At 35.7% G+C, this 17,417-nt stretch overlaps 1 protein-coding gene and 4 non-coding genes across 14 annotated transcripts in view; 2 read left to right on the top strand and 3 right to left on the bottom strand.

Moving 5' to 3' along the window:
* Positions 1-17,417, bottom strand: part of CadN (neural cadherin) — a 792,724-nt gene that overhangs the window by 660,539 nt on the left and 114,768 nt on the right. The gene's annotated exons all lie outside the window — the stretch shown is intronic.
* On the bottom strand, positions 4,699-4,771 carry TRNAK-CUU (transfer RNA lysine (anticodon CUU)). Its single transcript has one exon. It is a non-coding gene; the product is annotated as a tRNA-Lys (tRNA).
* TRNAK-CUU (transfer RNA lysine (anticodon CUU)) lies at positions 9,531-9,603 on the bottom strand. The gene has a single exon. It is a non-coding gene; the product is annotated as a tRNA-Lys (tRNA).
* Positions 10,594-10,666, top strand: TRNAK-CUU (transfer RNA lysine (anticodon CUU)). The gene has a single exon. It is a non-coding gene; the product is annotated as a tRNA-Lys (tRNA).
* Positions 15,097-15,169, top strand: TRNAK-CUU (transfer RNA lysine (anticodon CUU)). The gene has a single exon. It is a non-coding gene; the product is annotated as a tRNA-Lys (tRNA).

Raw genomic sequence — 17,417 nt, 5'->3', positions numbered from 1 at the left:
TCAGCCTGTGTATATTGAAACAATTTTTTCCCAAAAAACGCATGTATTTAGGGAATTTTGGGCGTTTGAACTGACAAAAATGTTAATTAGGATTAGAGATCAAAAGTTTTGCGGAGGAGATACTAAAAAGAATGGATCTCCAGCCACTACATATGGTACCATAGGGGTTTTTTACAACTTCAGGGATGTTTGCTCAAGCAGTATGGACTTTCCCCTGAAACAACTTTTACCATCGCAATTGAGGCAGCGAATGCAAGTTGCTTCAACAAAAATCAAAGTGATTCGAAAGCAGGTCTTAAAGTGAACATGTATCCGAAATTTTGTGTGGGAGGTACCGGATGGAGTGGACAAATATAGTCCATATTTGAACCTGATCTATATTTGGTAGATATATTAAGATGTGTAAAGTATGGTCCAATTCGGCCACTCTCTTCAAGAGTTATCGTACGCACAATTTTACCGAACATTTTTGAACTTTTGTGGGGGAGGTACCTGAAGGAGTGGACCGATATGGCTTATCTTCGAACTTAAACTATGTTTGGGCAAACTATTACTAAAACCAAACTTTGGACCGAATCGGCAGACCTGTTCGAGAGTTATTTTGCCCTCCAACCTCCTCACACGGTGTCATAGGGGTTTTTTGCAACTTTCAGGCTATTTTCTCAGGAAGTATGGACTTGCCCCTGATGAAACTAATACTGTCGTATGGAGGGCAGTGAATACAAGTTGCTAAAGCAAAAATCAAAGCGATTCGAGAGATGGTCCTAAACTGAACTTTTCCAGATTTTTGTGTGGGAGGTACCAGACGGAGTGGACCAATTGAGTCCATATTAAAACCTGATCTAAGTCTGGTACACGCTCCACGATGGGCAAAGTATGGACTATATCGGTTACTCCCTTCAAGAGTTATCGTGCGCACAAATTTTCCGAACATTTTCGAACTTTTGTGGGGGAGGTACCGGAAGGAGTGGACCGATATAGCTCATCTTCGAACTTAAACTAAGTTTGGGCAAAATATTACGAAAGCCAAAATTTGAACCGATTCGGTTCATCCGTTCGAGAGTTATCGTGCGCTCCAGCCAGCCAGACAGACAGACAGACGGACGGACATTGCTCAATCGACTCCAAATTGTCTGAAACACATTTCGTCCAAACATACTTGGGGTCTAAAACCATTATTTCGATGAGGCACATTTTGCCCGTATGAAAGTGTATATACCCTTCATAGCCTAAAGGCTGAGGGTATAAAAATATTTTTTTGTTATTTGCGTGTTGTTTTGATGTTCCTGCGGACTGAATATGGAAAGAGTAAGTTGTTCAGAGGTCCAGAGGAGTTTTTGTTCCGAAGTTCGGAGAGTGTGGTCGGAGGTCCAGAGGAGGTTGTTCTGAAGTTCGGGTGAGGGTGGTCGGAGGTCCGGAGGAGGTTGTTCCGAAGTTCAGAGGAGGGTGGTCGGAGGTTCAGAGTAAGGAGTTCGGAGTTCCGAACAACCGTCGGCCACCCTACTCCGAACTTCGGAACAATCACCACTGAACCTCCGACCCCCCTCTCCGAACTTCGGAGGAACCACATCCGAACCTCCGACCACCTTCCTCCGAACTTCAGAACAACCTCCTCCGGACCTCCGACCACCCACCTCCGTACTTCGGAACAACCTCCTCTGGACCTCCGACCCCGGCCACCCTCCTCCGAAATTCGGAACAACCTCATCAGAACGTCTGAACACACAAACGGAGCTCTGATCTAGAGAGGTCATGCCAAATGCCAGAAACAATTATCCTGTGCTGGCGATCCGCGGAGTACATCACCCATCTATCGCAGCTGAAGAATGTCAGTTGCTACGACAAACCAAAGTAGTTTTCTCTCAACTATGCAAAGGCAAGGATTGAAGCCCAGCATGCTGTACAGACCCGCATGACATGCTGCATCTTTCAACTGCCCTACGTTCTCAATTAAGTTCAGTAGCTTTGGGGTTTAAACGATCGGAATGGAAGGTGGCCTGCTGCGGGTTTTTTCGTACCGGATTGACCCGAAACCGTAGCGTCTCGGCCAAGGGCTGCTAACCGATTATCAAACCTATTTTCTCCGTAGTTTTCTATGCTACTCCAACAACCTCATTCCTAGACCTGCAGATATAGCCTATCAGCCTTATTTCGTTGCCAGATATCTACATGAATCCATAAAGCGGTACCTCCCGATTTTCTGTATTCTGGGTATTTTAGCTACAATTTTTAGCCGAATTAGCTGTAATTTGGCATTTGAGGTTCTTAGTGGTCGCAACACTTCTTAGCATAAAATTTGTCAACAGAGGTCCATATTAAGGTGTAGCGCCCATATAACTGCACCTCCCGATTTTCGGTATTTGGAGGATTGTACCCAAAGTTTTTGACTAAACTAATTTAATTTGACATTTGTGTTCCCCTGCAGCCACGAAAATTCTCCACCAAAAATGTTCAACCTAGATAATATTTTGGAATACCCCCATATAATGGTACCTTCCGATTTTCGGTATTTTGAGGGTTTTGCCTACATTTTCTGACCTAAGTACCCGTAATTTAATATTTGATGTTCCATGCAGTCACAACAGTTCTTCACCAAATTCGTCAACATATGTATGTCGATGTTTTGGAATAGCCCCCACAGCCGCCGATTTTCGTTATTTTGAGGGTTTTCGGACTGAATTTGACGTTTGAGTTTCCAGCTGTGACAAAACTTCTCCAACAAAAATTGTCAACATATGTATACGTTTTGATATGGCCTTGATATGCTCTGTCCTTTTGTTAGGGAGGTAGCCGAACAATTGGCCCCACATAGACATTCTTAGGAGAAGGAGTGGACAGATTTTGTATATATCCGAATATTATGTTAGATGAAGCGAATTTGATCTTAACATACATATGTGTTGTGTGGTCTAAAACTAGTTCAATTAAAATGAGGCACATATCTCTACAAAGTGTAAATATCCTCTGTAGCTATAATGCTGAGAGTATAAAAAGCTGAGGGCAATTAGCCGACTATACCTAACCATCCTCATGGATTTTTGAAAAATATATCTTAAGTTTTAACTTAGATTTTTCAAAAAATACCATTTGCAAAAAAAAACATATTATAGAAGGCCACATGTAGGGTAATCAAATCGACGCTATCCTACGACGGGTGGGGTGAGGTAAATCACCAGCAAGACTTTGAAATCGTATACCATTCTATGCTACGTATTTGTTTAGGCATACAATGTCCTATAGAAACTAAAAAATGGAACAAAAACCAATTCGCACACACATACACACACATCCACATACCTATACTTATACCCACACGATGATAAAAAAAACTAACACAAAAACACTAACATAACATATTCGACATGTAATAGAAAAAAGACAAGCCAGCAGACAGACAGAGATGTTACTTTAAAAGGAAATCATGGTCAAAAGGACAAAAACAATGAATGGACTAGGAGGTTTGGTTATGCTGTTGGACAGCCTTGGCTGGCGGAACTAAAGACCAGAGTATATCATTTATGCAAAAACAAAATGTTGGGGAAAAAATACTATGATATATGAGTAGGTGTGGGGGCAGAAAAAAATACTACTACAACTACCATCACAAACACCACCATAGTCAACAATAAGCAAATATACAAATAAAATGCATTCAGAAGTGTTTTTTTTTTCAACACACAAAAAATATCTCAGAAAATAAAACACCATTCACATTGTCAGTTTCATGTTCTCTATGTTCTTTTGCAAATTCTTTATTGATAGCACTGGATGATGAAGAAGCAGAAAAAAAACAACAATGTTGATCTCATATTTTACAGTCCATTGGTCTTTAAAAAGAGAACTTTTTTGTTATTTTTTTCATAGGCTGCGGGGGATACGCTTCGGTTGTATGAATATTGATTGACCTTTTTGCTACATTTTACATATGACGAATATTGTACAAATGTATAAAAAGTTTTTTGGTTTGTTATTGTTTTTGCTTATTGCAAATGGGAACAAATTTGTACATCATTTTAACATTGAAATGCATTTGAAAATGCTGCACAACTATCATTCGACAGGGGTATGGAGCATTGAATATGTAAATGTTAATTGTAAACTTGTTTTTATTAAACATGTTCGCAGGGGTAAAAATGTATTAAAATTTGGATTGAAATTCACTGACAAATTCTAAAAACTTTCATATTAGAAAAAATAACATTGTAGGTTGTATTCTTGTCATATTTTTACAAATGTTACTTATTGGCGTTGTTAAAAATTAGTTTGCCGGTAAGGGAGATATCTATGCAACAACTGTAGGAATACTAAGTTAAGGCTAATGGACTTCACGGTGACAAAGACGTGAGGCATAGTCCTTTTTAGAACTTGATCTGATTTCAAAAGTTAGTCCTTCAATTATACTTGATCAAAGTCCAAAACAATAACAAAAATCCAACCAATAAGAAAAGAAAACTTTTAATAATGGGTGTAAATCTTCAATTAATTCTTCAATTAACTATGTGGCTTATCCATTCCTTCAAAAGATAGTCAAACATCGAAACCGTCACTAGGCCACCTCACGTGGACATCCTTGGAAACAAATAACACCGGTGTTTAGCTCCTATCTCTATTGCCTTGAGAAGAACACAATTTTCATCAGCACTTCGTAAACAGAATGTGATCCACATAACCTCTAAGACTTGAATTAAAAAATGTATGCGCCCAACGTGGGGCTCGAACCCACGACCCTGAGATTAAGAGTCTCATGCTCTACCGACTGAGCTAGCCGGGCATGTGAAAGTAGTCCTTGGATTCAAAACAAAAATAACAGAACTATCCCCCTTATGCCATTGAGATTTGATGTGTCCGACGCACGGTGGTCGAAAGCACTGGTCTAGCGGCGCGAAATTAATAACTTGCAAACGTATTGAGATACGTCAATGAAATTTGGCACAAACTCAGCTTGTACCTGTGGGTAATAATGGGCCAAATATGGACAATATCGGCTGATGTTTTGGTATAGCCCCCATATAACGGTACCTTAAGATTTTCGGTATTTTGAGGATTTAAGCCACAATTTCGTAGCAAATTACCTGTAATTTGGTACTTCGGGTTCCTAGTGGTCAAAAAATAATTTCACCAAAAATTATGGACATAGGTGCACGTTTTGATATAGCCCCCATGTAACCGTACCTCCCAATTTAAGGTATTTTGAATATCATAACCACATTTTTAAACCAACTTGGCTGTAATTTTGCATTCCGTGTTCTCACTGCATATAAAATCTTTTAACAAAACATTTTCAACACGGATTTATGTTTCGATGTAGCCCCTTTTATGGTACCCCCGATTCGTTGAATTTTTACTTGTTATCCCATAGTTAATAACATATTTAGCTATAATATGGTATTATAGTGTCTCCGGGGGTAGAAATCCTCCTTGCAAACATTTCACAAGATAGGTCCATATTTTGATTTAGCTCCCATACAAATGCACAGCTAAATTTTTATGAATTTCATGCAAAATCCCTTTTTTAAAAGTGCAGTCATCAAAAGATTTGTAAATATTTGCAGCCCAAATGTGGTTATTCCGTATCCAGAGAGTCCAATTTCTTTCCCCAAAAAATAATCGAACCTAAGTTCGGCTAAGTTTACAAGTTGCACTCTATGGAACAAGCGCGTACAACCCATAAAAACACAAAAAAATTGAATTTTTTGAAAATTTATTGCTTTATAACTAAGTACGTCCAGACCCCAAATTAAATTTTTTAATTTAAATCTCACCCTCTGATATTAATTGAATATAAATCTTGTCCAGTTTCATTACGAATGCATTAAACATTTAAACAAATATGAAGCTAATTTTTTTCAACAATTTTTTAAAATCTCATGCAACAAAAACTCTTGCATTTGATAGTAAATAACTAAGTGAATATTTACAACAACAAAAATTAAAAAACAAAATCTTTGTCTGCGAAATGTCTGTAATCGATACAATGGAACATAAAGGGTGTTTTTTTAAGCCCGATAGAACTTGAAATTGTAAAAAATAACACAAATAATTAAATTGTAATCAAATTTTTTTTTATTCGACAGATCAATACGTGACATTAACATTTAAAAATGATTTCGGGCACATGGGCACCGCGGCTGTTTTTTGACGAAGTGAATTCTGGACGTCCAATTTTTGGCCACTTTTTCGAGCACTGCTGGCCGTATGTCTCGAATAACACGAACAATGCTGGCCTCCAAGGCATCAATTGTTGCTGGTTTATCAGCATAAACCAGTGACTTCACGTAGCCCCACAGGAAATAATCGAGAGGTGTCAAATCGCACGACTTTGGAGGCCAATTGACAGGTCCACTTCTCGAAATCAACTTATCGCCAAATTTTGATTTAATAAGTCGATGGTTGCGTTCGCCGTATGGCACGTAGCGCCATCCTGTTGAAACCACATCTCCTCCGGATCAATGCCATCCATATTATCAAACAAAAAATTATTGATCATGGTGCGGTAACGATCTCCCTTGACCGTAACGCGAGCCCCGCCCTCCTTTTTGAAGAAATAAGGTCCGATGATGCCACCAGCGTGAAAACCGCACCATACGGTGCATTTTTCTGGATGTAATGGAGCCTGTAGGGTCTCTTGTGGATTGGTCTCACTCCATATGCGGCAATTTTGCTTATTAACAAACCCGTTAAGCCAAAAATGCGCCTCATCGCTGAACACAATTGTGCGATAAAACAACGTCTATAAGTTGCGCGAATCGACGACTGATTTTCAAAGTAAATTTGGATAATTTCGTTGTTCAAGCGTGAGTCTATTCATGATGATTTGTCAGAGTATACTGAAACAAATAAAAAAAAAGTTCTATCTAGCTTAAAAAAACATCCTTTATTTCGCAATTTTATAGTTCGATTTTTTGACTTTTGCGCCGCTAGATCAGTGGTTTCGACCAGTGTGCGACGGTCCGTCAATCCATTAAAAATTGTAATCAAACTCATGGCATCACGATTATGGACCAATCGTTACGAAATTTTGTTTGAATCTCCGACCAGAGTATTTCTATTAGTTTTTGGTGATGATCGTCAATCATTAAGGGGATAAAATTGTACAAAAACAAAACTTTTATTCGATTTTGTACCGCCTCTGTAGGTCGCAATGATAGTCTAATCGGCGTGAAATTTTAAGTAAGGTTTGGATTTAAGTCAAAGAAGAAGCATGCAAGTTACCATAATCATCGTATAATATTTAACGGTTAAATGAACCAACACTTTTGTATAAACTATAATATATAAAAACCAGTAAGGAAAGGTTCAAAGTCGGGCAGGGCCGACTATATGATACCCTACATCACTGTGAATATGTAAAATATAAAACGGAGCTATATACAGATCTTAAAAGATTTCGATATAATTTGGCACATTTATTTCCAGACCGAATTCCGTCATACATTCCAAACTTCATCGAAATCGGAACTATATAGCGTGTTTGGTACAGAAAATACGTGAAATCGGCCGAAAATATATATGGAAGCTATATCCAAATCTGAACCGATTTCGATATTATTTGGGACACTTATTTCTAGACCGAATTCAGTCATACATTCCAAATTTCATCAAAATCGGACGTATATAGCGGGTTTGGTGCAGCAAATACGTGAAATCGGGCGAAAATATATATGGGAGCTATATCCAAATCAGAACCGATTTCGATATAAGTTCGCACATTTATTTCTAGACCGAATTCAGTCACACATTCCAAATTTCATCGAAATCGGACATATATAGCGTATGAGGTACAAAATATACGTGAAATCGGCCGAAAATATATATGGGAGCAATATCCAAATCGGAACCGATTTCGATATACTTTGGCTCATTTATTTCTAGACTGAATTCAGTCACACATTCCAAATTTCATCGAAATCGGAAATATATAGCGCGTTTGCTACAGAAAATACGTGAAATCGGCCGAAAATATATATGGGAGCTATATCCAAATCAGAACCGATTTCTATATAATTTGGCACATTTATTTCTAGACTGAATTTGGTCACACATTCCAAATTTCATCGAAATCGGAAATATATAGCGTGTTTGGTACAGAAAATACGTGAAATCGGCCAAAAATATATATGGGAGCTATATACAAATCGGAACCGATTTCGATATAATTTGGCTCATTTATTTCTAGACTGAATTTGGTCACACATTCCCAATTTCATCGAAATCGGACATATATAGCGTGTGTGGTACAGGAAATACGTGAAATCGGCCGAAAATATATATGGGAGCTATATCTAAATCTGAACCGATTTTCACCAAAAGCAATAGCGTTATGGCTAAAAAAGTTGTAGTCCCCAATTTTCAGCTGAATCGGACAAAAAGTGCGACCTTTATGTTGCGAACAAAAATACATGGACAGACAGACGGACGGACACGCATAAATCGACTCAGAAAGTGATTATATGTATATCCCCAAAAGGAACTGTGGGTCTATTTCGTTTCCTTTTGCATGTTACATACAAATGCACAAAGACATAATACCCCTTACCACTGTGTGGTGTAGGGTATAATAATACATAATCCCCACTATGTGGGGAGGGTATTAAAAGTTAGTTTTGCCCAAAAATTGGTAACGCATCGAAATAATGCATTTTTGTAATAAAATAGTTTCCCATAAATAAAGTTCAATCAATATTTGTCCTATTGGTTTTCGATATTATATTGGACAGGGTAATGATATGATCGGGCGTGTGTGAAAAATAACACATACATTTTCACATTTTTAAAATACACTATTTTGCTCTGAGAATATGATTGCTCCTACAATATCTCTTCTCTGCGTGTATGTGGCGGTCGGAGAGCACGATAATATTGTATCCAAACTTTGTTTCATGGGGCAATACCGGTCCACAGCTTCCGGTACTTCTCCCCAATATTTAAAAATTGTCACTAAAACTCTAGGACGATATCACGATTGGGGCAACCAATTTGGTCCAAACTTTGGATCTCCTACTATTTTGTCAAAATTTAGTTTAACTTCTAAAATGGCCTCCCTAATGGTACCTCCCCACAAAAGTGCCGTTAATTCCAAATCAACATTTTTGTCGGCAAGTTCAAGTGTCCAAATTGGGGCACAAAATTCTGAATAGACCTTAAACATATTCGATCTGTCCGTAGGTAAAAGTTTCACTTCACATTGGCTGAGGATATATATCTGTCAGCAAAGCCGACTGACACTTTTTAACTTGTTTTCTTAACAAATTAATCCTCGTGTGAGTTATTAAAGGGTGGTTTTGTTGGTCTCTTTTTCCACAAATCTTTAAAATCTCCTATAAAATGTGATCGTATCAGATTTAGCATTCAAATTAGTCATACTAGTATAGGGACTATTTTGTGGGAGAATTCATATTATATATGAATATATACTTTTTGTTATAAATAATCTTTATGGAGAGGTTCAATATAGAATACTTGGACTGAAAACTACTCCTCAACAGCACTATTAAAACTTTTTTTGTTAATTATTTAAAAAAAGATAACTGCGCCCAACGTGGGGCTCGAACCCACGACCCTGAGATTAAGAGTCTCATGCTCTACCGACTGAGCTAGCCGGGCATGTGATTTTCGTTCAACACACATCTTATAATCAGCACAATGTCTATAAATAGAATTATAAAGAACAACGCTGTAAAGATCATGAAAAAAGAAATAATTCTTATGTGCGTTGTTCAGTATTCACAGCAGTGCCGTTTTATGTTGCTTGTGCGTTCTGCGATCACTTCACAGAAGTCACCCCAACATAAATGTGTCGATAGTCAGTAAAACTATTTGTATGTATGAGCATAATAAACGTGATCTTTTTACGTGCCAGATTTATTTGTACACGTTTTTTGTTGTTATCACTAACAAATATTCTATGAGATAGCTAGAAACATCTAAAGAATTTAAATGATTTTTTGGGGGCAACATTCTTAGATCTTTTTGTATCGATCAAATTATATTTAGAACAAAATTCAAATTTTTATAGTTTCGAACAGTTTTTTATAGTGTCCATAATTGTTATGTTCTCACGTTCGATGTTTTAAAATGTAAAACGGGCAGACATACTTTTTAACTTTTTTGAAATCATAATTCCATATTTTGATATTTGTAATAAAAAACGAACATGAATTAATAATAAATGAAAAATTCAAAAATGTTGATTCAAAACGTTTTAGAATTTTAAGAAAATAAAGTAATAAATGTTAAGGGTAATAGAGTACCTATTACTATGAAAACAGAATGGTTTCTATTATGACTCCCTTTGTAAAACATCAGATTGTATTTTTATTGAAGACAGGCTACAAAAAAGCTATTTAAAGACATAGCGAAACGAATGAAGAGACAATGGGCCTGTAACTGCTGGGTACAGTTTGAAACATATTGCGAACTTAAAGATTTTTTGAATATTTGGTATAAACTTGGTACCAACACAGTAAAGTCTACTGGAAATAACAAAACCTCTATATCTTTGCAATACAAAGATCCTTAACATGAAGCATATGGATCTAAAATTAACAATAGGTGAAATAAGCACATTAAGATATCAGCGTGTTCCTTTACATTGCCCGGCTAGCTCAGTCGGTAGAGCATGAGACTCTTAATCTCAGGGTCGTGGGTTCGAGCCCCACGTTGGGCGCAGAATAAAATTTTGTAAAGGGAACGTTAATATTCTTCAATTAGTGATTGGAAAAAAAGAATTTACGAATGCTGCGTATTTGGATAAAATTGATCATACAAAAATGGTAAAATAAGCTCCTAAGATCAAGGAGAGAAGGGTGATGAGAATATATTGGGGTTCTGCGATGGCACACACGGAGCCCTAGCGTTTTATGCGAAATTGTTGAAAGTTGAGAATACCCTTATCAAACACACTCCTTCAAGGCCCGGCTAACTCAGCCGATTGTGCATGGACTGCGATGAACGCAGGAGAACATTTTGCAGATGGAGCTCAAGTAATATCCTTCCAAGAGAAAATCCAAATATTGGTTATATATTGTCTGCTACACATGAAAGGGTCGTAAGTCTATTTTTAGAAATTTTTCAGGAGGAAGAAAAACATTGTACAGCTTTCTGTATTCTAGATTTTATCCAGGAAAAAATCATTCAGTTTATGAATAGTGTCCAAAAGTTGTTTCCAATTTTCAGATTTTTGCATTTTATGAACCTGCATAATTCATAAAGCAATAAATACTGTTTTATTTTTTGAATGAAACACAAACGTGGAATATATGGGTCTCTATTCTATTTTGCAAAATATGAACCAATTCATTCATTTCAAAATAACTTTCTTTAAAGCAAGAAAAATTTTACTTATATTCAAAATACTGTTTATATTTTTATGAAGTTATTTTTTCTATAAAAATTTTGTTTTTTTATATTTTTTCGCCGATACAATTGTTTATTATTTTCCCAGCAAACCAATCGTACCGCATCGTAACGAAATCGGAACAAAATTCGGACGATACGTCCGATATCTGTAGTGCGATTCTGTAACTCCTTAACGACAGAATTAACGACGAATGTCGGTAGTTAACGATAATTTTCGGTAAGTGCTATTCTGTAACAAATTTTAACGATTTTTGTCGGTAAATTTTGTCGTTAATTACCGAAAATTATTGTTAAGTTAACAACCAAAAAAAAGTAGTCGTTATATCTTAACGACAGTACATGATTGCAATATTTAGCCGATTTCTTCTAAAAAGACGTTTTTATTTGAACATATGTTATGTTAATAAGAAGGGTATACAAGATAAATTCCGCCTTATTGAGTTAACTATGTAGGATACATGGGGCAGCTCCGCCACTGTTGCTCTTTCGCCAGCGCCGATTTTATTGAGGATACATAAAGATCGTCAAAGGGAATTTTTTAGATCTTCGATAAACTCGTAACTTTCCCTTGGACGGTCTTTATGTAGAATCAATCAAATCGGTACTGCCGAAGCCCATTTTACAATACATATCAAGGCTACGCTAATATTTGTCTTTATTTTTAAAGTGGGAAAACGTTAGTTAAAGTTTTAAAGGCACTCAAGTGCGGCACTTTTAACACAATCTTTTTAGGAGGCTGTCGTTGGCTTCAATGCCGTATTGAGGCCAAAACGTGTATAGTGTTCCTATAACCTACTTTGTTCTGTGGTAATCTGATAGATTTAAACTCAGCATCACTAGCAAAAAGAATGCTAAAATGGCGTATAAGTTCGGATTTCCGAACTTTTCATACTCTCCACTATCAGAAATTCTGTTTAATGTGGGCGTGAGATGAAGATGTGAAAATATAAACTCAAATGACGGTAATTTCGATCCACGAACATCACTGAAGGCGCAGGCTTAAGTCATGTTATATTTTAAACCTCAATCTTCATCTATTTCTTCTTTTTATTGTGCTATTCAGAATTTCCTTTCAAAGTGCCACAATCTAAAATATGACCCTACCTTTGTAATTAGAAAAAATAAAACAGCGCTTTAAATACATACATATAGGATTCTACATTTATATTTTTATATCACACACACATGACCTTTTGACCATCGATTCTGATTACATACATCTATTAAACATATACATATAATGCATCTTCTTTCACTACAACACAGACGGTGTATACTTCCTGAGACTGCAGGCAAATTTGTTGGTTCACAAGACAAGTTCCTGTCCACATAAAACACATAAATCGGAGATATTCTGTAATTTGCATTGTGATCCCTTTACGTGGAGATTAATGCAAAATATTCTGGAAAAAAACACCAAAATCTATGAGATGTATGTATTGTTCATTTATCTCCTAGAAGTACTTACATACAACCTTGTCGTTGAAGTTACCCTTGGGAAACGCATTGTTGGGATACTTGCAAGCACTCATTGTAGGTACAAACCTTCTAAAAAAAGATATGTTTTCTTCTTTACGCGTTTTGTCTTCTGTAGTTGCGAAGAAATAGCATTTTAAACTTAAAAATACAATAATAAATATTAAATTATAATTTTGACAATTTGTCTTTCTATCGATATTCTTCGGTATGTGCTACCGATTTATACAATCGGTAACATAAAGTTACAGAATAGCACATTCGTTAACTCAACCGAATATTTTCGTTAACTACCGATGTCGGTTCGTTATTAAAAAAAGTTACAGAATCGCACTGCTGATCCGAAATCGTAACGATATCTTAACGAAAGTTGTATGAAGTGGTTGACATAATTTCGGAACGAAATGTCTTAGCGACTTCGGATCGATTTCGGTCCGATTTCGTAACGAAATCTGAAAAAAATCCTTGGGAAATTCAGATAGGAAATTTCTTTCCGACATTCGTTCCGAAATCGGTACAAAATCTGAACTATTTCCTATCCGAAAAATCGTTTAGAAATCGGAACGAAATCTGAACGACTTTGCTTCCGAAATTGTTCAGACGTGTCGGACATCAGACATTTGGTTTGCTGGGTTGTTCTTTAAATCTTTTTTCCTAATGATTTTTCTATCTTGTAAAGCAGAACAATGTAAATCACATTTACATACGTATTGAGTCCATCAGCTATAGCTTGAGTTATTAGATGTTGCATTTATATTAAAGAAATTAAAAAATTGTATATGCGAACTATATATGATTGATATAGTGTTTGTTATCCGACAACAAACAACATCTAAACGTGTTTGGTTTGTAAGTGTGTTAGTGGTGGTTTTTTAGCGTACAGCGTTTAGCTTCCCTGCGGGACTTTTCTTAACCGGTTTACAAAATAGTTATAAATGCATTATTCTACAACTACAAATTGGTTGAAAAGTCATCTATAGATCAACCAGATTGAAAACTAAAAAATGGACAGGTGACTATCTCTGTACTACTTTTTAACTAGTTATTAACCAGTTTGAAAATAGTCGGTTACAAAGCAATTTTTCTACAACCAACTATAACATAGTTGAAAAGTCATCTAGAGATCAACCAGTTGAAAACGTTGAATGTTCAATAGTGTGTTTTCGACCCAAATAATTCTCATATTCTCATTTAAATCGAAATAATTACGCTTTCGCGTACCATTATAGAAGCTAGTTTTGATAGACTCGACATACCAAAAGAGGAACAACAGGGAAACATAACTGAGAAAGAACTTGTGTCAAAACAAAAAGTCAAAGATAAAAACAAAAGAGGGAATTAAAAGAAATAAAAAATAAAAAAAATATTTTTATCACTCTCTTTCAGACAAAAACAACATTTTTAGACTGACTATAAAAAGTTCAAAAACAAATTTCCGATTCTGATGGCGAATTCGGTACGAAAGTTGTATGGACGTGGTCACCGAACCCGGAAAGAATTTTCTAAAGAAATTCTTAAAAAATATTAGAGTTTCGCGACGAATTTTGTCCGAATTCGGAAGTAAATTCTTAGAAAATTCGGTGAAAAAATTAGATTTTCTGGAAGAATTCGGTCCGAATGCGGAATAAATCGGTGAAAAATTTAGATTTTCTTCAGAAAATCGGTCCGAATTCTGAAAGAAATTCTGGAAAAAATCGAAGAAAAGTTTAGATTTTCTGAAAAAAAATCGGATAAAGTTCTAACACGAGTATATTGAAGCTATCAACACTAGCTTCAGTTATTATATGTTACATTTATATTAAAAAGAATTAAAAATTGTATATGTGAACCAGTCATTTTGTTTTTCGACAACAACCGAACAAAAAAATCCCTTAGAAAATCTATGAGAAATCGGAATGACGATTATAAGATTCTTTGGAAAATGTTCAGATTCTAAAAACAAAAACTTATAGAAAATCGGTACAATTTCTAGGAAAATTTTAGAGAAATCGCCAAATTTCTAAAAAAATATTCAGAAAAATTCGGAAATCAGAGCCTTCGGAAAAACTTGTTAGTTGGAGAGTCAATGTGCGAGTAGATACGATTGAGGGGAGGAAAGACAAAAACAATAGAAGCAAAACGAACCACATCTTTATAGGCCGAACATAACGTCGTTCTTACTTATAAATCTCTATAAGAGTTCTTCTAGAAATTTTTGATCACTATTCGTGATTCAGCTGGTCTATTTTAAGAAGTTACATTTAAATTTCTGCCATGCTACATGCCCGGCTAGCTCAGTCGGTAGAGCATGAGACTCTTAATCTCAGGGTCGTGGGTTCGAGCCCCACGTTGGGCGAATTAAATTTTTTTGAGTAATAAAATATAGAAATAGTGATTATTATAATTATAAAATCTGAATAAAATTGTTTTAGAAATACTTCTGGGGGACGGATGTTAAAAGAAAAGCATTTCTAGAGAAACTGTATTCTTCAACAATTTCACGGTGTGTAACACCATCAGCATGTATTCCAAGTGATTTTTATCGATATGTTTCTAATTATGAAAATAATACCCACCTGCAGAGAAAATAGGTGACACCCCAGGTTAAACAAAACTTTAATTACAAATATATGTATGTATGTCAACGGCGGCATGCTGTGAGGAAAAGTTTTGTTAAAATCTTTCCCTCTTCTTCCCGTTAGTGATGTGTTGATAAATTTTATGATTTTACGCTTCTTCAAAAGCGTAACATAGTCAAGTTTTATGGGATGATCTAATAAACCATCATCATATGGTCCATGGATTTTATGTGATACACTTTTTGGTTAAACAATTTAAAATTAGTTAAATTAGTCATTTATCGATTGTTGTGTAAAATAAAAAATAAAATCAACATATAATAAAAATTCCACCCTGATGATGTTGATCAATTTGCTCTCATAAATGAACAAAAATTAATTCAAGCGAGGCCAACAAAACAATTATTTGCCATCAACATAAACATCATCGACATCAACCAACAATCAGCATAGCATAAAGTTGGAGGAGCTATCCACTATCAGAATACACCAATCATCATCGTCACCAGCAGCGTGAAGTATTTTCTTTATGAAATCGTTGGTATGTAAATAGTAATTTGTTTGTTATCAATTCAATTGTGGTTTTATTTAAATGTTGGACAACAAAAACAACATTCATATATTTTTTTTTATTTTGTGGCTTCTCAATTTTGAAATGTCTACTCCCTTAGTGCACCTACCGGCCGCTTCTTTAACTATGTAAATTGATCTTTGGTGTCCTAAGTTATCGTTGAACTCAATTCACAAAGATCGGACTGGCTGTGAGACAATTTTTACCAACTGACATCTGTTGGACATTTAATAATTTATTTGAATATTTTGAGAACTGGTTGTAATTTTCAAAAATTGTAGTTTCTTCATCACTCAGACAGATCAAAGAAAATTTGTATATTATTGGGTTGTTACAAATTAGTAATTCCATAGTAATCGGCGCGACTGGTATTTTATCAAATTTATGCAAATGTGAAGAAGTCATAAGATTGGTGGTTTTATTATGTGATAGAATTTTTAAAAAAAATTAATGCAAACATGATATATGGAAAAGTATTTACCCATTACCTAAGGAGGGGTAGTTACACAAGGGTTAATAGACGAATGTCAAACCAAAAATGTTTTTATGCTAAGAATATCTTCCATGTTTCACGGTATTGACATTTGACAACTCACCCAAACCCTCTAAAAAAGCAAAAATTCCTTAATATTCGTCTATAATTTTAATAAATATTAACATCAATAATAAAAGTTACCGAAAGCCTTGCGTTAAATTAATCAATTGCGTGTTAAGACGACATAAAAACCCCACCCCATACTGACTCAGCAGCATTCACATTCGACATAATACTTCTTCTCTTATTTCTAATGAGACCTACCCACCCAGTTTCCAATGAAATGAAATACGCGGGCTATCAATTTCTAAATGGCATTAACCTCTTAACGAGTTAAAAGAAAATATCAGTGGCAGCCAGCAGAAGCCAAATCGGCAGCGCCAGCACACTCTAACGAATATTAATTCTAATTTTTAATCTTGTTTTATTAGACCAAACCCTTAACTTCCGTTTTTGGTTGAGGTTGTAGCTTTTACACTTTTAACACACATTCGTGGTGATACAAGACGAAAACACAACAACAAGAACAACAACTGTTATTTGACACCATCAAACGAAAGTGGTCTTTGTCATTGGTAATAGTTTGGGTTGTTAGGTTGGTGGCAGTGGTGGCGGTCAACAGGAAAGCTGGAGATCGTCCAGTCGTCTGTAAGCAATGTGATTTATGGTCTATATATTGTTACCAGTCTATAAGCTACTATTGACGAAGAACATTCGAGGGGGACTGGGAGACATGTTATTGTTATTTTCATAAAGAAAAGCAACAAAGAAGTGCATTAACGCCATAAGGCGACCGACTAAGCAACCAACACTCCTCTTTGGCTAAATACTAAAAATTTTCCCCACCCATTTTCGTCATTTCTTTATGGTCTTAAATTTTATTCGAAAAGTGTTTTTCATGTTTTCGTTTTTGTATTCC

The sequence above is a fragment of the Musca autumnalis genome, unplaced genomic scaffold (assembly GCF_047663935.1).
Source record: "Musca autumnalis isolate F117 unplaced genomic scaffold, ASM4766393v1 scaffold_2, whole genome shotgun sequence".
Lineage (NCBI taxonomy): Eukaryota > Metazoa > Arthropoda > Insecta > Diptera > Muscidae > Musca > Musca autumnalis.
This window is presented reverse-complemented; position numbering and strand designations above follow the sequence as displayed.